Source organism: Lathyrus oleraceus, chromosome 6 (genome assembly GCF_024323335.1).
Source record: "Lathyrus oleraceus cultivar Zhongwan6 chromosome 6, CAAS_Psat_ZW6_1.0, whole genome shotgun sequence".
Classification (NCBI taxonomy): Eukaryota; Viridiplantae; Streptophyta; class Magnoliopsida; order Fabales; family Fabaceae; genus Lathyrus; species Lathyrus oleraceus.
Window position 1 is genome coordinate 417,463,678 of NC_066584.1, and position 23,845 is coordinate 417,487,522.

A 23,845-nucleotide genomic window follows, 5' to 3' on the forward strand; every position below is an offset into this window, starting at 1 on the left:
GAATAAAAAAGGAATTCTCAAATTTTACCTTGGGGTAAATACTTTTATGCATACCTCTTCGGGTTGATCTAGACTATACTATATTCTCGTAAGATGATAGACACTCACTAATAGTCATCCTGGTACTACAACAGCAATCGAATTCCAATCCCCAAGATTTATTTGTAAAGTCTTTATTCCTTGGTAATCAAAACCCAAAGATCTATGAACTATTCCCTATTTGACTAGCGAAGCAGACAAGTTACCTTGCATTTTTTTACTTCTTCCGAGTTCTTTATCAGATTGGTATAAGTATTTACCATTTATTTACATTACAACGAAATTTTTTAAGATTGACTTGCTTGTTATTTCTTATTGTATTTTGTACAAAAGGATCTTGTTTAATTCACTTTTTCGTTCGTCGGAGGATACTGAACTTTTTTATATTTCAAAAATGTGTTAGAGGTTATCTTTGAAATAGATTATGGTTTATAGAATAATCCTTGATTAGAATTCCCGATATGAGTACTGCGTCCAACATAGAATTTGTGGTTAGTAGTAAAAGACTTATTCTCTCGTTGATAACTAATTGGATCTTCATCAATTTCTTGAGATATTTTCTTACGAAGTTTTGTTATAGCGTCTATAACAGCTTTTGGTTTAAGTGGATAGCCTGGAAAATAGACATCCATAGGAATTAGCTTATCCATGCCCCGAACAGTACTATAAGAATTGGTATTGAACATACCTCATGTAATTGTACAAGCTCCCATGGCAATAACATATTTTGGTTCGGGCATTTGCTCATATAATCGAACTAAAGAACAGTGGCGGAGCCAGATAAAAAAAATTGGGATGGCCGCTAACGTAAAATAAAGATTATAAATAAAATGTAAATAGTATTTTAAATAAAACATTAAAGTTAAAATAAATACAAAGTTAATTACTAAAAATTTAAATTACATGACTTAAAACTACCTTAAAGTAATGCTTTACGCGTTCCGAGTGACTTGAAATCGTCAATAATTGACTCCGAACTAATGCTTGCACTAATCTCCCTTTCAATATATATTGTCATGCTGTCATACGGTGAACTGACTTTGGTGTGTTTTGCTTTGGAAAGCAAATGTCGCGGATAGCAAGAGTCGCCACCGACTTTTCTTTTATCCAATAAGGAAAGGTGGAAAAGAACAGGAAAGACCTTAATTAGATTTTGGGTTCGGGAGGTACATTATACAAAGGGAAGGTGTTAGCACCCTTTGTATCCATGGTTATCCATGGGCTCTTAATTGCTTGATCACTTATATTATTTTTCTTGTCTGAAAAAGTGTTCGTGAATTATTTAGAAAATGTTTTGAAAAAGAGAATTTAACTTTGTAATGATTCTCGTATGAATGTATACAAAGTGGTTATCTCGTTTAGTTTTGAAAATGGTTTAGAAAAATATAACTCAGTAATGATTCTAGTATGAATGTATACCAAGTGGTGATTTTCTAGTATTTGTGAAGTGTGAAAAGTATTTTTAAATTATGAGTAAGCAATTAAGAGTTATACCTACCCAAGGTCTTGATGGGCATTTCCTATCATTGTGAGGGTAAAATCGTCCTTATTATTGAGAAATAAGTAGTTTTATCCTTTGGATGTAAAAGGGTCATCGTAGGGTCATCGATTGGTCATTGAAAGCAACGGTTGTAAGGATACCTTAGCATTCGAAGGGATTATCATCATTTAACCGTAGGCTACACCGAAGGGTCATCGAGGGACAGAATCATATATTCGAAGGCAACATCCGAGGGGCTAGGATTTATTTTAGAGGGACATGATGATTTAATCGAAGGGTCTTGGCTAAGGGTATCCCCACATTCGCGGGACATGACCGTAATACCGTAAGGCAACAAAGAGAGGTCCAAGATCACATATTCAAAGGCCATATTTTACAATCAATTAGGTAATTATGATGAATCTCCACAATGAAATCAATACATTAATATCAGCTAGGTAATTTAGGGTGGGTCTCCACATTAAAATTAATACATTGAAATCAGTTAAGTGATTTAGGGTGAATCTCCACAAGGGTATCCCACAAATAAAGTGGAATACCTATCAAGCTATCTTTTCCGGGGATATGTGAACCTTTACAAAACTCGGCAAACATGTCAGAATACCAAATCCGGGTGCAATCAAGAATTACACCACAAAAGAAATCACAACAGTAATGGGATCAGATAAACAATGCATGGCTATGATAAAACATGTCAGATGGGCAAAAAAAAAATCAGAACAGAAAAGTCAGCTACTGTCACGTTCGCTCCTGCTTCGCCTAGCGAAGGCTTAGCGAATACTCGCTGCATGCTCGCTTAGCGATGTGCTAGCGAGCGGCTGCGGATTCCGGTTATGATAACAGTACAATTTCAGCCAATTTTATGCCTTATGGCTTTCATTACAGCAATTACATGGTTAATCATTTAATGTATTCAGATACATACTAAAATTCACATGCCAAACTCAAGATATTTTCATAAATTTAATCATAATGCCATATGCAAATTAAGAACATAAGGCGGTAATAGCGATGCAAACCTGTTTGCAAATTGAATTGCGACCTTGGATTGGCAAATCGGATTGAATTGGGCAGAGGTAACCTTGATGCCGCTGAGTTCCTTCAAGGTTTGCCTCCGGGGTTTGCCGTTTGTGAGCGTTAGGGTTTGCTTGCTAGGGTTCTCCTTTCTCCGTTTTCGTCTTCTCTTTCTGAATGAAGTCCTTGGTATTTATAATAGTTTTTGTGACCTAATGGGCTCAGAATGAAGCCCAGAATTTTCTGGTATTCGCAAGCTTCGCTAGGCGAGTATTGTAGCGAAGGGTTCGCTAGGCGAAGGATTTGCTCGCCTAGCGAGCAAGCCAGTTTGGGCCATTTTCTGGATTTGGCCATCTGGGTGCTGGGCCTTTGTTCTTTTGAGATTAATGCCTTGAAAAATAAGTTGGGTGCCTTAAAAAATGCCTTGTAATGTTAACGGGCAAATTTTGGGGTATGACAGCTGCCCCTGTTCAATATTCTTGAACCAAGAGAGTTAGGATGGCATGTATGCCATTCGTGGTCTGGAGGTGGAAGATTATTGAACACTAGAATGCCCCAAAAATTTGCACTTGTCAATTAGTCTTGATGGAGATGGGCTTAAAGATGCCATCCAGGAAGTTTGATGATGAGAGCTTCATATTGCGTCGTACGTTAGACCAATTTGAAGACATGGGTGCCACACTGGGTCGTACGTTAGACCGTATAGTGAGTCATCCATTAGGTTGTCGACTTCGCTGGGGAGTCAGAGTGTGTCATACGCTGCTGGGGATAAAGGATCAGAATGGATCATACACTAGACCGTATCTGAATAGCAGAGTGAATTGTTCATTAGGCGGATGACTGACGAAGGTAGAATCAGAGTGGATCATACGCTAGATCGTATCTGAGTTGAAGATCCAAATGGGTCGTACGTTAGACCGTATTGGAGTTGCAGAATGAGCCGTACGTTAGGCTGTATCTGACGAAGGTAGAATCAGAATGGATCATACGCTAGATCGTATCTGAGTTGAAGATCCAAATGGGTCGTACGTTAGACCGTATTGGAGTTGCTGAAAGTCAGAATGGATCGTACGTTAGATCGCATCTGAGTTGAATATCCAAATGGGTCGTACGCTAGACCGCATTGGAGTTGTTGAAGGTCAGAATGGATCGTACGTTAGATCGTATCTGAGTTGCAGAATGAGCCGTACGTTAGGCTGTATCTGAAGAAGAAAGTAGTCGTACGCTAGACTACACCCCGGAATGTACCGTACGCTAGGCAGTATCTGAGGATTTGAAGGTCAGAATGGATCGTACGTTAGATCGTATCTGAGTTGCAGAATGAGCCGTCCGTTAGGCTGTATCTGAAGAAGAAAGTAGTCGTACGCTAGACTACACCCCGGAATGTACTGTACGCTAGGCAGTATCTGAGGATTTGAAGATCCAACTGGGTCGTACGCTAGACCGCATTTGAGTTGTTGAAGGTCAGAATGGATCGTACGTTAGATCGTATCTGAGTTGAATGAGTCATATATTGAGCTGAGTCAGAATGAACCGTACGCTAGGCTATATCTGATAGTATTTGTGTATGTTGTATTTGCAACGAATATCTAAGATGTAGGCGAATCTTGAATGTAATTGATAAAGACGTCCGTCTGAATGGACCTTTGTTTTGACTGTATCAGGAGGATAATTAACCTGAAAAATAAGGTTAGCTTCATGCCATGTCATGATGCATGAGGTGTTTTATGCTTATGAGAATAAATGCAAACAATGCATACATGCGTATGTTGTGAAATGATGTAATGAATGAATTATGCGTCTGAAAAGTTTTTTTTTTTTTTTTTTGCGACTCCCTGGGGAAAATAAATCCCCATCTTCTGGTTGGAGATACTTGTATTGATGACCCCTTTGTCTAGTAATGCCAATTGCTTCTGGGGAATAACTGGCTTTGCTGGGGGATAGAATCAGCACCCGGATTCATTGGAAGGCATGGTTAGACCTGGTCCTCGATCCCGAAGTCTTGTAGTAATCGCTATTTCCGTTTTATGCATGTATTTTTGACAAACATCGATCATATTCAAATGCACATATTAATTCAAATTAAATCAATGGACGTTTACGCAAACAAAACAGAAAAAGTAAAACAAAAGCATCTTTTTGGAAATAAAATTGTATTGAGTTTGAAAGAGGGCCTATAAACAGGCAATTTGTGTACAAAGAGACAGAAATCCTAGTAAGAGGAAATTGTCGAGGACATAAAGAAAAGCTATGAAGGAAAAGCCCTGTTGATTTTAATTCTGCTACTGTCATTATGTCTTCAAGCATCTCATCTCCTGCTGTCGGATAGAAGTGATTGGCTTGTTCAGTCCCTTTGACTTGGGTGAAGTTGACTGAGAACGGGACATAGTCATACGCTTTTAATCCCTAATTTTTGCCTGGACCACCTTTTCAGGTTTTCAGTCCACCAGGATACCCTTTTTTGCCCAAGCCGCCTTTTCAGGTTTTCAACTTGCCGGGTGTACATTTTTATATGTTTATCCCCAATTTTTGCCCGAACCCTTTTGGTTCGTCGGGATGCCCTTACTTTTGCCTAGGTACGTCGACCTAGCGGGTCTCTTTTATGCGTAGTATTTTTTGACTATGTCTGCGTTCACGGGATGTGGGAAGTCTTCGCCATCCATCGTAGCAAGTATCATGGCTCCACCAGAGAATACCTTCTTAACTACAAATGGCCCTTCGTATGTGGGAGTCCATTTGCCTCTGGGATCACCTTGTGGTAGAATGATACGCTTTATCACCAATTCGCCGATTTGATACACCCGTCTCTTGACCTTTTTGTTGAATGCCTGGGTCATGCGCTTCTGATATATCTGCCCATGACAAACAGCCGCCAGTCTCTTCTCATCAATCAAATTTATATGATCGAGTCGAGTCTGAATCCATTCATCCTCGTCTAAACCTGTCTCTTTCATGATTCTTAGAGAGGGAATCTGAACCTCTACCGGTAGGACGGCTTCCATTCCGTAGACTAAAGAGAAAGGAGTTGCCCCTGTCGAAGTGCGTACTGAAGTGCGATAACCATGAAGAGCAAATGGTAACATCTCATGCCAGTCTTTGTATGTTACTGTCATCTTTTGTATGACCTTCTTGATATTCTTATTAGCAGCCTCCACGGCGTCGTTCATCTTTGGCCGGTACGGAGAAGAGTTATGGTGTTTTATCTTGAACTGCGTGCAGAGTTCAGTAATCATTTTGTTGTTCAAATTGGTGCCATTGTCAGTGATAACTCTTTCAGGGATGCCATATCGACAAATGAGATTACTCTTGATGAATCGTGCCACCACATTCTTGATAATAGAAGCAAATGAGGCTGCCTCTACCCACTTTGTAAAGTAATCAATCGCAACAAGAATGAAGCGATGTCCGTTAGAAGCAGTAGGTTTAATCTCCCCAATCATATCAATGCCCCACATTGCAAAGGGCCAAGGGGCTGTCAACACGTTTAAAGGAGCAGGAGGCACATGTACTTTATCCGCATAGATCTGGCACTTGTGACAAGTTCTGGAGTGATGGTGGCAATCAGCTTCCATGGTAGACCAATAATACCCTGATCTCAGAATCTTCTTGGCCATTGTATGTCCACTAGAGTGAGTCCCAAAAATATCGTCATGCATGTCTTCCATAATCTTTTCTGCTTCCTTTTTATCCATACAACGAAGCAAAGTCGAATCATGATTACTGTCGCATCCTGCGAAAAATCAACCGGCGAGACTCAAAATAAAAATACAACACACACAGAGCCGCCACTAAACGTTATTTATCCCAAGATAGGGAAAGGAAACGCTCAGAGAAACCTGGAAAGACATGGTCTCGCGACCAAAAGAATGGGTTCGGGAGTCGGTTACGCGAGGGGAAGGTATTAGCACCCCTCACGTCCGTCGTACTCGACGGGATCCACGTCCTAGAATAAAGAATAGGTTGCTAAACATCACACACACACACGGGGAACGCAGGTGGGGTTAGGAGAAACGGGCTCGATAAGGCGTCGCACCTTATGCCTACATATCTTGTCTGGAACAAGAATCAGAGCCACTGTAGTTCGGCTTACGCACGCCAAACAACACAAAACATACAAACAAGAAAGGGTGGCAAACATGGAGCCCGACAACCACTTGATGGAATTACGTCGACATCCGAACCAAAACACACTCAAAAGGGCAAACGTGGAGCCCGACTGCCAATCACTGGGCTTACGTCGGCATCCGAGCCAAAACACACAGTCAGATAACAAGTAAACACACGCAAAAAAGAAAAAGGCTGCCCGGAGTGGTCTCGCACGACCACCTGCCTACATACCTTGTCTGGAACAAGGATCAGGGCGATGTAGTTCCCCTGAAAGGGACTAAATTGCTAACCAGAAACCGAGGGGAAAACACGACACTAGGGAGCTGAGACTCGAGCCTAATGTTGTCATGCAAAGTCACCCTAAGTTCAGGTTTCTACCTACTTGCATCAGTGCGATCTAATCCTAACCAGGAAAGAAGCTAGCACACAAGCATACAATCATATATCAAATGAGAACAAGCATCTCAATCAAGCATGTTAGACAAATAATCACAAAACACCCACTATAACCAAACAAGAGGCTCAATCAATGGGGTTTGACCGCCGAAGCGAGTCGTCTGTACAGGCTGGTTTTGCTCTTAACCTTGCCATTACGAGGCTAAGGTGAAGCAGATGATGGGTGAAGTGAGGATCAGACCTCACAGCTCTTATCCCTAACCAGGGAGAGCGTCTGACAAATGAGCATGGGTCCAGAATGGGGGGACCCTTCTATACTCGGAGACTCTGACTCAATGTGCACTGCACAGGATCTTGGGTTAGGATCTCAATGCTTCAACCATGTAATGGGAGCAAGGAGAAGACTCAACTGAATAGTGGGGGGTAGACTGCATACCCCTACCTTCCACCAATTGCCTTATTTAAAGGACTTTCACCTGCTTGGCACGAAAAATAAACAACCACAATCATTGCCTCTTAAGGAGGACTTCAGACATTTATTTGCCCGGCCCGGTAACAGCCGGGTCTCCAGACTACATGAAGTCAAGAGGACTTACCTCAATGCGAGTTGCTTAAGCAACGCAAAGCAAAAGTTCACAAGGAACTGAGCAACTAAAGTACCTGGAAACAATCAAACACAGTTAGTACTCAGACAGACAAAACCAAACAGCAAGTGTTCAATCAATCAAACTATACAAAGCAATGCACAACAAAGCAAGCTCAAAGCTTAAGCCCAAGCTTCAAAACCTACAAAACAATGTTATGTTAGTGTACCAACATCAACAACATCAATTAAAATAGATTTGGATCATTCTCCATGTGCATTATGCCTTTGATCCTGAAAAATCAAGCAAACATTAGCAACTAGACCACTAGGCTAAGCCTAGGGTCCAAAGGCAATAAAAACTCCTAAACAGCAAGATATCCACCAACCAAAGTCAAATTAAAGTCAAACAAGAGCAAACATCATTGGTCTCATGTTTATATCATTCATCATGCTCATGTTATGCACAAAACAAGGCAAACTAGTTCAAATGAAGCACCAAGCATACAAACAGAACTATTGCATTCAAATCCACATCAAAATAAATCTAAAAATTCTCAAATTAAATACACCTAAACAGGGGCTAATCCAGGTATGGCACACCAAATTTGAGCTTAATTGGGCAAATGGAACCATGTCAATGAAAATCAACAAAAACAGTCACAATTTCATGCTCCAAATCACATCATCAATACATGCTTCCACTTCAAAAATTCATAACTCAATGAAAACAGTAAAGAAATGAGTGAGACCAAAACAGGGAGGTCCTAACATGTGTCTACTACAAGCATATCAAATTTCATGGCTATCCAATACCATATGAGCATTTCACAATGATTCTACCAACCTATGTCACATGAGCTTGCAAATTTAATCACCAGAAATGAAAATTCACAATCAAATTGAAAATGACATGAAAAATTCCACAAAAATTCATACAATATCTCAACATGCCAACCAATCATCATGCAAAATTTCAATCAATTTCAACCTGTATAGGTCACTCAAATAATTCCAGCAAATTGACATCAAGAGGTGTGACACAAATTGTCACACCTAAGTTCTAAAATTCATAACTCCATGGCCAGGTATCAAAAATGCACAAAATTTACATATAAATGAACATCAACCAGTCAAGAATCACTACAAAAATTGGCAAGAATTTATTTTATGATATGAGCATTTCATGATCAAATTGCCAAAATGTATCAAAAATGAACACATGTGAGAAAACCCTAAGCCAAACAACATATTTGCCATGCACAACTTTGACCAATAGGTCAAAAAAAATTCTACACAAGTCAACAAAGTCAAGGAAAAAATCCTCACAATTTTCTGATTTTTCTCCTATTTTTTATGCATTTTTTAATGTGTTATGGATTTTTTGTGAATTAATTTTAATTAATTAAAATGCCAATGGCATTCTTGTAAATACCAATGGCGCGGGAGGGAAACATGTTATTTGAATTTTCAAATGGCTTTTCGGATCAAACACCCCTATTTGCCCAGAAAACTCATCATCAACCTCAAAAATTTCCAGAAACGCTTGAACACGACGAACATCAAATCGTCACCAAAATGGACAAGTAGATAGTCATTAGAACCGTATGAACAAGTAGAATCCAAATATCAACTCAATTCGACCTAACAGTTCCTAAAACTCACGAATCACTCGCGCTAGGGTTTAACATCCAAACTTCAGGTTACGATTTCTAAGCCTACGATTGATCATTTGCAATTCTAAACATATCACGATGCTCTACATTCCACGCTCTACAACACGCACACAATAATTCAACAAAAGCTTGAGATCGAATTTTGAAGAAACCTGCTATGGCCGTGTAGATCAAGCGGTTCTTTGCGCTTGATTCCTTCGAACAGGTGTTGTATAATGATGAGGAAGATGATTGGAAGCCTTTGCCTAGCTCGAACCTGCTCCAGTCATGAAGAATTGCATTTTGCCATTGATGTCTTCACTTGCAACAGTCGCGATTGGCCAAGTTCTTGAGACTCTTGAGCACAAACAGATGGAGGAGAAGATGATGTGAGTTGAATGCCAAAAGAATTTCGTGATTTGGTTGCAAATTGATGAAGTTTGATGAGTTTTGGCTTTGGAGTGTTCTTGATGAAATTGATGAATGTGAGAGGTTTTCAGATCCAATTTGGGGAATTGTGTATTCTGTTATGATTAGCAAGTGTTTAGGTTTATATACATGAGCTTAATTATCCCTTAATCCACTTAATTAGCCAAAAGCATTGTTAGTGTAAATGGTAATTTGTAAGAAAGGGCAAAAATGTAATTCCACTATGACAGCTCATGCCACCTGTTTTGACAGCACATACACCTTCCAATTATCATATGTGAGTTGTAGGAACTTTCCTCATGCCCATTGGATGTGTAAATCTCAAAATCACCATGTGGATGCATTTGTCCATTTTTAGCACTTTCACTTTTCAAGCCAAATCTCATACCATATGCTTTAGCCATGAAATGATGATTCCAACAAGTTTAAAATGCCATTTATGAGGTGTAGCAAAAAGTCCCATCTCAAAATTCCAATTATTTTGACAGTTGGACAATTTTGCCCCTGGTCCAATTCAGTTGTCCAGTTGAAAAGTGACTTTTTGCCTTGGCCATTTTTGGGAAAATCCAATGATGCACCCTTGAAGTACATATCCAATGGAGTTTGTGCATATAAAGAACTTGCAATTTGGACAAAGTATGTGGAAGTTATGGCCTCCTGATTACAGGTCATTTTTGAATTTCACTGAGCCATAACTTTCCAACCATACATGGGATTCTCAAGTTCTTGGACTTTTTGGAAAGGTGAGAACAAGATCTACAACTTTCATGTTGAACAAATTTTCATTTGAAGCTTCCTTGGACACGTGGCTTTGAGGTCCAAAACTTTCCATTTTTAGAAACTTCAATTACAAGCCACTTTCTATTTTTGGCAGTTTTTGTCCTGACTTGATTTTCTTCATTCTTAAGCTTTGAGATGTCATATATCACTTGTTCCAACATGAATGAAGTGTCTCCAACTCATTTCCACCTCCAAATCCATCAGATCATGTACAGTTGACCACAGTTGACTTTTCATCTGATAGATGAATTTGGCAATGCATAGATCAAATTGAACCCCAATCTTCAACTGAAATGGCTCAAGGGTGAAACCCTAGCCTCAATAAGCACAATATAATCACAAAATGATCCTCATCTCCATCACAAACCTCATCTTCTGATTATGCCCTGATTGGCCCAATACAACTGATTAGGGTTGACCAGTGGTCAAAACCCTAATCTCAAGGAAATCTTCTTCAATCTCCTGATGACACCAAACCATGATGATGATGATGTATCATTGCAATCAAAGTGAAGACCAACATCCATTGGAGAATCATGAAACCCTAATTCACAGCCCAATCCTCAGATGACCCATGATCATTCAGTAAACCCTAGGCTTGCACTTGACTTTCTCATCTTCTGATCAAGACTTGGGAAGATGGCTTGCACAATGTAACCACATGATATGCAACATGAAATGCCTAATGCCCTAAAATGAAATGCAAATATGTTAATGCTTAGTCCCACGAGAGGAGGGCAAATTTTGAGGTGTTACAGCTGCCCTTATTCAATCCACTGTGAACCTGTCGATACGAAATAGCCTCGGCTTTCGGATGATCAGGATGAAGAGTGATTGAATACCAAGAACAGACGAACAATTTGCACTCTGATGGGATATAATTAACGCCTGTCAGCATCGGCGAAGAAACAAACTCTGAAACGTCGACCTGGATACCAAAATAAATGGTAACTCAGGGATAACCATGGCCTGATCACCACACATCCACTCGGGATTATTATTCTCCCCTTTTTTTTCTTTTCTTGGACCCCGAAATTTTCTTTTCTTCTTCTTGGTCTGAAAACCACGTCGGTCTGATCTCCGCTTCGGTCTGAACTCCGGTTCGGTCTGAACTCCGGAAAATTGGTCTGAACACCACTTCGGTCTGAACTCCGCTTCGGTCTGAACTCCGGAAAATTGCTTGCGCCAATGATCCCCAATCATTGCATTTGAACCCCTGAACCGCGCTGATCGCGTAACGTCCTCTGATTTTACTTCCATCTCTGTTCGACGGAAACCTTTCCTCCAGTATCGCACTACTGGGGAACATTGTTGATCTGACGTCATGATGCTAGACTCCTCAGAGTAACATCTTCACCATCTGGTGAAACCAAACCTTCAAGCGGTAACCACGGCTTGAGTCATGCTGAACGCGTCATGATGTTGAACTTATCCAAGTAACATCTTCACCATCCGGTGAAACCAAATATCAAGCGGTATCCACGGCTTGAATCGCGCTGATCGCGTCATGATGTTGAGCTTATCCAAGTAACATCTTCACCATCCGGTGAAACCAAATATCAAGCGGTATCCACGGCTTGAATTGCGCTGATCGCGTCACGATGTTGAACTTATCCAAGTAACATCTTCACCATCCGGTGAAACCAAATATCAAGCTGTACCCACGGCTTGAATCGCGCTGATCGCGTCATGATGTTGAGCTTATCCAAGTAACATCTTCACCATCCGGTGAAACCAAATATCAAGCGGTATCCACGGCTTGAATTGCGCTGATCGCGTCACGATGTTGAACTTATCCAAGTAACATCTTCACCATCCGGTGAAACCAAATATCAAGCTGTACCCACGGCTTGAATCGCGCTGATCGCGTCATGATGTTGAGCTTATCCAAGTAACATCTTCACCATCCGGTGAAACCAAATATCAAGCGGTATCCACGGCTTGAATTACGCTGATCGCGTCACGATGTTGAACTTATCCAAGTAACATCTTCACCATCTGGTGAAACCAAATATCAAGCTGTACCCACGGCTTGAATCGCGCTGATCGCGTCACATTTCCATCTCTGTCCGACGGAAAAGTTCCTCCAGTATCGCACTACTGGGGTACAACAAATCTCAAGCGGTAACCACGGCCCGAGTAACTGATGCTTGCAATGCTGATGTTGATCTTCCAACCAGTGAAACCACTCCTCAAACGGTAATCACGGCTCGAGTTGCATCTTCACCCACTGGCAGAACCATATCTCAAACGGTAACCACGGCTTGAGACTAGCCTATGCTTGCAATGATGCATGATTGATTTTTCTGCGTAATGCTCCATAATTATGGAAATGCTACGCGATTATTTATTTTTTCTATGCAATATGCTATGCTTACTCTACATGATGAATGCATAAAAAGAAATATCCCCCTCAAGGGACTCTTCTGGGAAGCACGAGACACTCTGCTGAGGAACTCGCCATTGCTCCAACTCCAACCTGCTGGGGAATAGCACTGCTGCTGGGAAATAGGCAACCCTTGCTGGGGAAACCTCCTTTGCACCCAATCCACTCGAGAAACTGCTGGGGATAAGAACCACCAATGCACTCTGTGGGGATACAACAATCTTTGACTTGCTGGGGAATATCAATCCTGACTCCACTTCGGGAAAACCCTCACAGATACCCGTTGACTTCACTGGGGAAACAGCAACCTCCAGTCGTGACGACTGGGAAAGCATCGATCTGAAACCTGCTGGGGATAACCATCCTGACCCTGCTAGGAAACCGCATACTACTCCGCTGGGACAACCCATGCAATCCATAGGTAGAATCATCACAGCTGGGGATGCAGAAATTCGTCCACTACGGGAACTTGTTCAATCCACTGGTAGGATGAACACTGCTGGAGATATATTTCATTGAAACCCGCTCCACTCGGGGAACTGCTGGAGATATATTTCTTTGAAACCCGCTCCACTCGGGGACTAGCAACCTTCAGACCTGGCTGCTGAGGAAACACCGTTGTAAACCTACCGGGATAACCATCCTGACTCGGCTGGAGAAGTCTACAGATCTGGAATCTGCTGGGGAGTTAGTCCTACGATTCTGCTCGGGGATTTAGCTGGAAAATGAGAAAAGTTGGTTCAGAACACCCGTCAACTCATCGAACCACGGTATCCACCTCCCAATCTCGCATCAGCTTTCCTCGCTTGAGAATTGCCAGACTCATCTGGACCTTTTCTGCTCCATCATCTTATATTCCAAGTCGCTCCGCGCTCGACGAGAGATGTACTCCTGGAATTAATACAGAAATTCGATTTTCCGACTTTGAAGAGTCTTCTTGATTAATTTCAAAGGTCGCCGGACGTCTCTCGTCGTCTCTTCGTCGCCCTTCTTCGTGCACTCGTCCCTGATCGAACTCTGCAGGGAATTACAAACTTTCAAGTCTTCCGACTTTGAAGAGTCTTCTTGATTAACATCAAGGATCGTCGTACGCCTCAACGTCACTTCGTCGTTTTTCACTCATTCGTTCCTGAGCGAACTCTCTGGGGATCTGTTACAAAGCTTCCACATCACAACCTGCAAGTGAGTGAAGAATATCTAACAGTTCCTGCAAAACAGATCGTTAGATAAAACCGTGCCCCAGGCGTGTCAAGATTTCAACACTTGGGTCATTCAACCTTCCGAATAAGATTTCAAGCTTTCAATCTTATAAACATGCATTGGAAGGAACCTGTATGTCTTAAAATGCAAGATTCTTTATCAAAAATATCTGGATGTTTTTGCAATCAAAGCGGTAATGAAAGACAAAAACAAAATCATTTGACTGAACGTGCATTTTATTGATTTGAAAAGTGTGTGGCTCAAATTGAGCAATACAAAAGGAAGCAATTCCTGAAAAGAGGTAATTGCGCTCAAAAGGAAAAATCTATCCTAATGGCAATGTGAAACCCGTGATCTCATCAAGTTCCAACTCGGTTACACCCCATATGTCCTCAGACTCTCCATGCTTTCTGCCTTCTGAACAAGACGTTTCTGATTGATCCCCACCGGGTATTATCCATGATGCCTTAACCAAAGCGCAAACGATCATGCTAGACGCAGTTGTTCGTTTCAATCCCTCTTTTGCCTGGACCGCCCTTTCGGGTTTTCAGTCCACCGGGATACCCATTTTTGCCCAAGTCGCCTTTCCAGGTTTTCGACTTGCCGGGTGTACAATTTTTCATTTTATCCCTAATTTTTGCCCGAACCTTTCTTCTGTTTTTGGTTCGCCGGGATGCCCTTTTTTGCCTGGACTATTTTGTTCTTTTCGTCCAGCGGGTCTATTTATACGAAGTATTTTTTAACTGCGTCCGCATTCACAGGGGATGGAAAATCTTCACCATCCATGGTCGTTAACAACAAGGCTCCGCCAGAGAAAACCTTCTTGACCACGAATGGACCTTCATAATTCGGCGTCCATTTGCCCCTTCGATCGTTTTGAGGAGGAAGGATCCTTTTCAGCACCATATCACCTACGTGATACACCCGAGGTCGCACCTTCTTGTCAAAAGCACGTTTCATCCTTTGCTGGTACAACTGCCCATGACAAATGGCTGCCAGCCTCTTTTCTTCAATCATGCTCTCTGAGTGAGAAAGGCGTGTGCCCCGGCAGATGTACGTACCACGGTACGGTACCCAGGATACCAGCTTCGTACTCAATCACACCGTCGGTGCATTCAAACGTTATCCTGGCAGCAAAAGCTTGTTCACCTTAACCTCCCCATCAGACATCAGAATCCGTTCGGATTCAGGGTCAGGCCCCTCCTCTGGGATCGGTCACTCTCAATCTTTCGATTAGAGCACCTCAAGATGTCCTCACCAGGGAACTCAAACTTCATCGGTTGATTATCCTCCACGGGTTGCAGAGAGATGTAATCAGACAATACACCCCTTGATTGCTTTCTGAGCGGATCACAAATCAGTCAACATTCTTTTGCTCTCCCGCAACCCGTCCGGTCGATGCTGGCTTCTCAAACACATACTCGATCGGATCCATCTCGGAAATCCACAAAGTGGCATGAATCAGCATATACTGTCTCAGTCGGCGAGCAGCCTATGCCAAAGTACAGCAAGTTTTCTCGAACAGTGAATGTACTGTTTCACAGTCGATAAACTTTTTGCTAAGGTAAATTGCATGCTCTTTTCGACAAGACGCGTCATGCTGACCCAATACACCTCATAGACCCTCGAAGGCTGTCAAGTACCAGATTAACAACTACTCCTCCCACAGGGAATCAGAATCAGAGGTTCCTGCAACTTTTCTTTTATTTTTCAATGCCCCTTGGCAATCATTAATTCGCCTGACCGTTCGATCTTTTTTTTTTCAACAACTTGAATATAGGTTCGCCCGTGGCCGTTAGATGAGATGTGAACCATGACAGGTAGTTCAATCTATCTATGAAACCACGAACCTCTCTTCTATTCCCTCGGTTCAGGCATTTTTTTTTTTTTTTTTTTTTTTTTTTTAAGCAGGAGCAACCTCGATTCCTCTCTGACACTTATAATGAACCCCAACGATTTACCGGACCACACTCTGATAGTGCACTTACTCGAATTCAACCTCAGTTTGAATTGTCTCAACCAGTTAACCAACTTGGCCAGATCTACCAAATGCCCCTCTTCTGTTTGGGACTTTGCTATCATGTCATAGCATTCGATTTCATGATGAATCATATCATGAAACAAAGTCACCATGGCTCTCTGATACAGGCACTGGCGTTTCGCTTCTCTAGAGGACAGTCTCCTTTCTATGGGAGCTTGTGCACAACGACACCGGTATTCGACCTTGGCATATCCTGACATGACCAAGTGAATGCGTCCACCCGCTCCTTCAACAAGGCTACCATTATGCTCTCGATTCGCCTCTGAAGCGGCTCTAATTTTCATCTCCTTCCTGACCTCGGCGGTGCGTGGAATAACAACCTCAACCCGCTCCTCGTGCGGCTGAATCACCTTCTCCTCTTGTTTAAACAACCTGGTTAATTCCAGCAGATCACAGTCTTCTTCGTCTTCTTCTTCAGCAAGATAGATCGGTTTGTCGAAGTCATATGAGGTGTAACCAAATCGTTATCAACGAGATCCGGAGAATTATTTTTGAAGTTGGGACGAGACAAATCACAAAAAGGAAAAATGAAAATAAACATTGCCATTTTTATTTGTTTTTAAACTGCAAAAATAAATGAAAGACAGGGAACACCGTTTTTTGACTGAAAAACATCCATTTATTAATGATGCAGAAATGCAAATTATGAACATGAGGTGGCCCTTACAATGGACCATTACGTGTCGGGCAACACGTATGGCTTTCATGCAAATAAAACTGAAAACAAGAAATATTACTCTTCCGGACGAGTGACAGTGATGATCCTTTCAGGCCTTGCAGTTCTGGATTCCCATCCCTGATACGCACGGCTTTATCCAACCACTGAACTTGCAGTCACTGTTGTTCTCTCCACCCATTGCACAGGCGTGATCCGAATCTTCAGCAATTGCACTTACCATCGCCTGACCATGTGCCGGCATAGGATTGGCATTAACATTCGGAGATGGTGCGAAGTTAATAGCCTTGGAATCCACCAGGTCTTGGACTACGTGCTTAAAAGCTTTGCAGTCCTCTACACTGTGCCCGGGAGCACCCGAATGGAATTCACATTTGACATTTTCATCAAAATTGGCTGGCCTCTGATCAGGTTTCAACGGAGTCAACATCCTTGGCCGTACCAATCCAAGGTCCATCAACTTTTTAAACAGAGAGGCGTAAGTCACGGGCGGCTTGTCAAAGTGGCGATCAATCCCTCTTCCCCTTACTTGATACCCAGCTCTCTGTTGAGGTGGCCGACGTTGCTGTCGGACTGATTGATTACCAGCAGGAATGGTTACAGCAGCAGTGTGCTGGTAGTAACGATCCCTACCGTGTCCTCCCTGGGCATACACAGCACTTGATTCGCCCTCATTCTTGCGCTGACCATTCCCGAATGGCTTCTTCGATCCTGATGATGAAGCAATACCACCCTGGATTTTCCCCATTTTCAGCCAACTTTCAATTCTCTCTCCGGCCACCACAATATCAGCAAAGTTGGTAACCGGGCATCCAACCATTCTTTCAGCAAAAACCCCTTGCAGGGTACCCATGAAGAGATCGGACATCTCTCTGTCCACTAGCGGAGGTTGAACTCGGGCAGCCAACTCCCTCCATCTCTGAGCATACTCTTTAAACCCCTCGTTGTTTTTCTGAGACATACCCTGCAGCTGGGTACGACTCGGAGCCATATCAGCATTGAACTGATACTGTTTAAAGAATGCATCTCCCAGATCCTGCCAACTCTTGATGTCAGCAGATTTCAACTTGGTGTACCACTCCAAGGATCCTCCAGACAGACTGTCCTGGAAAAAGTATATCCACAGTTTCTGATCAGTCGTGTATGCAGAGATCTTGCGGACGAAAGCTTGAAGATGAGTCTCTGGGCAAGAACTCCCGTTGTACTTGTCAAATGCGGGCGCTTTGAACTTCTGTGGGATCACAATCCCCTCAACCAGCCCCATGTTGGACATGTTGACAAACCCCGGAGTAGCATGGTTTTCAAGCACTTTAATTTTCTCAGCCAGCAGCTGAATTTCTTTACTTTGTGGCTGAGCAGCATATTGACCGAATGGCTCGTTGTGCATGGAGAATTGATCAGCTTCTCGGTCTTCCTCCTGGTCTTCATCAAACCCATAGAACGGAGGCAAAAGATTGTCTTTCTGATTCTGCCCCGGTTGGCCACCAGCACCAGCATTATTCACCACACCAACTGTTGCTCTTTTTTCACCGTCTCTGGATCCACCCAGCCCCTGATTGGAGGCCCCATCCAGGTTAACTACACTGTTAGCAGCTGAAGCCCGCTCGAGCTTCTCAACCTTATCAGCCAAAGCTTTCTGATCAACTGCAAAACCCTGCATGATGTTGATCAGCTCAGTCATCTTGTCCTTCAGCTCAAGGAGATCAGTACTCGGAAGATCCATCAGCCTAGGAGTATTGCGTCTGGTGAAGTATCTGTGAGGACGAGTTGAGTGCAAAGGGACGGTTCTGCGAGCACGAGCAATGATTCCTGCAAAACAGCAAACAGGTTAATATGCATGAATGCAACGTCTGTCCATATGAGGAAGATTCTGTCTTTTGATTCTGGTTTCATCGAGACAGATAATATTTCACCAATAACATTCTGACATTCAGATGTCTCTCAACCAGATTCTCAATCCATCATACTCCCCATATGGCTAGACGTAAGTCTGGTGCAGATGGATGCAAAATGAGGATGATGTATGAATGCAATGCACTGTGCCATCCTCCCAGTCATCTGATCTTCTGTTGCACTGAATCTGGTCTCTGAACTGATCATAACCATCTGAGGAATGTACCATCACAAATCTGACCCACGGGTTCCGAAATAAACGGAAGAAAGATACATCATCATCATCACCATCACCAATCTCTGAGCAGATACCCATCATCATCTGAATCGGCCCGGGGAATCCTGAAATAAACGGATCCCCACTGATAAATAACTCGGCCCGGGGAATCCTGAAATAAACGGATCCCCACTGATAAATCACGGACAGCACTCCGGCGTCTCAGAAATAAACGGCCATAAATCCGACTTATAAATAGGACTCTGATCCACTGAACAACAAGTCACCATCTGATCATACATCTGAACATGCATCTGAAAGAATCTCCCTCCCCTCACAGGTAAATTCTAAACAGGTCATCCTAAGGCGGATAATAGTCTCGACAATCAGGCAGAGATACTCAATGGGTTTGCCCTTTCGGGTGTGCCATTATAGCTCTCTTAAAATCGTCTAAACCAAAGATCCGGGAAATGATCGGTCACCAGAGTCAACAACTCAGATGGAGTGACTCAAACAAAGTGGATACTCCACAAAGATGAGCACTATCAACTGAGCCTCGTCCGGCTTGTGGCACATCACGCCGCCAGGCACATGTTGATCTAACATGAAAGAGGCAACGGGAGACCACACTAGTCCTAGGTGTATACTCGGGCCTGGGTTTTAGCCCCACTCAGAACACCCACCCCCAATCAGATGAACCACCTGCACAGAGGACGGCAACAACATGATAGTATGATGCATGCAGACATTAATGCAAATATAGATACACACTGGTTAGAATAATAAATGCAATAAATCAAACAACACAAGCAACCTAAACTAATCCTAGAACGCTAGGAAGGACTCGCTTAGGGACGATGGACCAGCATAGGTCTACATCAGATCGAGTCCCCAGCAGAGTCGCCAGCTGTCGCATCCTGCGAAAAATCAACCGGCGAGACTCAAAATAAAAATACAACACACACAGAGCCGCCACTAAACGTTATTTATCCCAAGATAGGGAAAGGAAACGCTCAGAGAAACCTGGAAAGACATGGTCTCGCGACCAAAAGAATGGGTTCGGGAGTCGGTTACGCGAGGGGAAGGTATTAGCACCCCTCACGTCCGTCGTACTCGGCGGGATCCACGTCCTAGAATAAAGAATAGGTTGCTAAACATCACACACACACACGGGGAACGCAGGTGGGGTTAGGAGAAACGGGCTCGATAAGGCGTCGCACCTTATGCCTACATATCTTGTCTGGAACAAGAATCAGAGCCACTGTAGTTCGGCTTACGCACGCCAAACAACACAAAACATACAAACAAGCAAGGGTGGCAAACATGGAGCCCGACAACCACTTGATGGAATTACGTCGGCATCCGAACCAAAACACACTCAAAAGGGCAAACGTGGAGCCCGACTGCCAATCACTGGGCTTACGTCGGCATCCGAGCCAAAACACACAGTCAGATAACAAGTAAACACACGCAAAAAAGAAAAAGGCTGCCCGGAGTGGTCTCGCACGACCACCTGCCTACATACCTTGTCTGGAACAAGGATCAGGGCGATGTAGTTCCCCTGAAAGGGACTAAATTACTAACCAGAAACCGAGGGGAAAACACGACACTAGGGAGCTGAGACTCGAGCCTAATGTTGTCATGCAAAGTCACCCTAAGTTCAGGTTTCTACCTACTTGCATCAGTGCGATCTAATCCTAACCAGGAAAGAAGCTAGCACACAAGCATACAATCATATATCAAATGAGAACAAGCATCTCAATCAAGCATGTTAGACAAATAATCACAAAACACCCACTATAACCAAACAAGAGGCTCAATCAATGGGGTTTGACCGCCGAAGCGAGTCGTCTGTACAGGCTGGTTTTGCTCTTAACCTTGCCATTACGAGGCTAAGGTGAAGCAGATGATGGGTGAAGTGAGGATCAGACCTCACAGCTCTTATCCCTAACCAGGGAGAGCGTCTGACAAATGAGCATGGGTCCAGAATGGAGGGACCCTTCTATACTCGGAGACTCTGACTCAATGTGCACTGCACAGGATCTTGGGTTAGGATCTCAATGCTTCAACCATGTAATGGGAGCAAGGAGAAGACTCAACTGAATAGTGGGGGGTAGACTGCATACCCCTACCTTCCACCAATTGCCTTATTTAAAGGACTTTCACCTGCTTGGCACGAAAAATAAACAACCACAATCATTGCCTCTTAAGGAGGACTTCAGACATTTATTTGCCCGGCCCGGTAACAGCCGGGTCTCCAGACTACATGAAGTCAAGAGGACTTACCTCAATGCGAGTTGCTTAAGCAACGCAAAGCAAAAGTTCACAAGGAACTGAGCAACTAAAGTACCTGGAAACAATCAAACACAGTTAGTACTCAGACAGACAAAACCAAACAGCAAGTGTTCAATCAATCAAACTATACAAAGCAATGCACAACAAAGCAAGCTCAAAGCTTAAGCCCAAGCTTCAAAACCTACAAAACAATGTTATGTTAGTGTACCAACATCAACAACATCAATTAAAATAGATTTGGATCATTCTCCATGTGCATTATGCCTTTGATCCTGAAAAATCAAGCAAACATTAGCAACTAGACCACTAGGCTAAGCCTAGGGTCCAAAGGCAATAAAAACTCCTAAACAGCAAGATATCCACCAACCAAAGTCAAATTAAAGTCAAACAAGAGCAAACATCATTGGTCTCATGTTTATATCATTCATCATGCTCATGTTATGCACAAAACAAGGCAAACTAGTTCAAATGAAGCACCAAGCATACAAACAGAACTATTGCATTCAAATCCACATCAAAATAAATCTAAAAATTCTCAAATTAAATACACCTAAACAGGGGCTAATCCAGGTATGGCACACCAAATTTGAGCTTAATTGGGCAAATGGAACCATGTCAATGAAAATCAACAAAAACAGTCACAATTTCATGCTCCAAATCACATCATCAATACATGCTTCCACTTCAAAAATTCATAACTCAATGAAAACAGTAAAGAAATGAGTGAGACCAAAACAGGGAGGTCCTAACATGTGTCTACTACAAGCATATCAAATTTCATGGCTATCCAATACCATATGAGCATTTCACAATGATTCTACCAACCTATGTCACATGAGCTTGCAAATTTAATCACCAGAAATGAAAATTCACAATCAAATTGAAAATGACATGAAAAATTCCACAAAAATTCATACAATATCTCAACATGCCAACCAATCATCATGCAAAATTTCAATCAATTTCAACCTGTATAGGTCACTCAAATAATTCCAGCAAATTGACATCAAGAGGTGTGACACAAATTGTCACACCTAAGTTCTAAAATTCATAACTCCATGGCCAGGTATCAAAAATGCACAAAATTTACATATAAATGAACATCAACCAGTCAAGAATCACTACAAAAATTGGCAAGAATTTATTTTATGATATGAGCATTTCATGATCAAATTGCCAAAATGTATCAAAAATGAACACATGTGAGAAAACCCTAAGCCAAACAACATATTTGCCATGCACAACTTTGACCAATAGGTCAAAAAAAATTCTACACAAGTCAACAAAGTCAAGGAAAAAATCCTCACAATTTTCTGATTTTTCTCCTATTTTTTATGCATTTTTTAATGTGTTATGGATTTTTTGTGAATTAATTTTAATTAATTAAAATGCCAATGGCATTCTTGTAAATACCAATGGCGCGGGAGGGAAACATGTTATTTGAATTTTCAAATGGCTTTTCGGATCAAACACCCCTATTTGCCCAGAAAACTCATCATCAACCTCAAAAATTTCCAGAAACGCTTGAACACGACGAACATCAAATCGTCACCAAAATGGACAAGTAGATAGTCATTAGAACCGTATGAACAAGTAGAATCCAAATATCAACTCAATTCGACCTAACAGTTCCTAAAACTCACGAATCACTCGCGCTAGGGTTTAACATCCAAACTTTAGGTTACGATTTCTAAGCCTACGATTGATCATTTGCAATTCTAAACATATCACGATGCTCTACATTCCACGCTCTACAACACGCACACAATAATTCAACAAAAGCTTGAGATCGAATTTTGAAGAAACCTGCTATGGCCGTGTAGATCGAGCGGTTCTTTGCGCTTGATTCCTTCGAACAGGTGTTGTATAATGATGAGGAAGATGATTGGAAGCCTTTGCCTAGCTCGAACCTGCTCCAGTCATGAAGAATTGCATTTTGCCATTGATGTCTTCACTTGCAACATTCGCGATTGGCCAAGTTCTTGAGACTCTTGAGCACAAACAGATGGAGGAGAAGATGATGTGAGTTGAATGCCAAAAGAATTTCGTGATTTGGTTGCAAATTGATGAAGTTTGATGAGTTTTGGCTTTGGAGTGTTCTTGATGAAATTGATGAATGTGAGAGGTTTTCAGATCCAATTTGGGGAATTGTGTATTCTGTTATGATTAGCAAGTGTTTAGGTTTATATACATGAGCTTAATTATCCCTTAATCCACTTAATTAGCCAAAAGCATTGTTAGTGTAAATGGTAATTTGTAAGAAAGGGCAAAAATGTAATTCCACTATGACAGCTCATGCCACCTGTTTTGACAGCACATACACCTTCCAATTATCATATGTGAGTTGTAGGAACTTTCCTCATGCCCATTGGATGTGTAAATCTCAAAATCACCATGTGGATGCATTTGTCCATTTTTAGCACTTTCACTTTTCAAGCCAAATCTCATACCATATGCTTTAGCCATGAAATGATGATTCCAACAAGTTTAAAATGCCATTTATGAGGTGTAGCAAAAAGTCCCATCTCAAAATTCCAATTATTTTGACAGTTGGACAATTTTGCCCCTGGTCCAATTCAGTTGTCCAGTTGAAAAGTGACTTTTTGCCTTGGCCATTTTTGGGAAAATCCAAT

General features: G+C 42.1%; 1 pseudogene; it reads right to left on the reverse strand.

Annotated features, from left to right (window-relative positions):
* Positions 1 to 380: 380 nt before the first annotated feature.
* The window catches only part of LOC127091130 (NAD(P)H-quinone oxidoreductase subunit K, chloroplastic-like), a 75,984-nt pseudogene continuing 52,519 nt past the window's right edge, over positions 381 to 23,845 (reverse strand).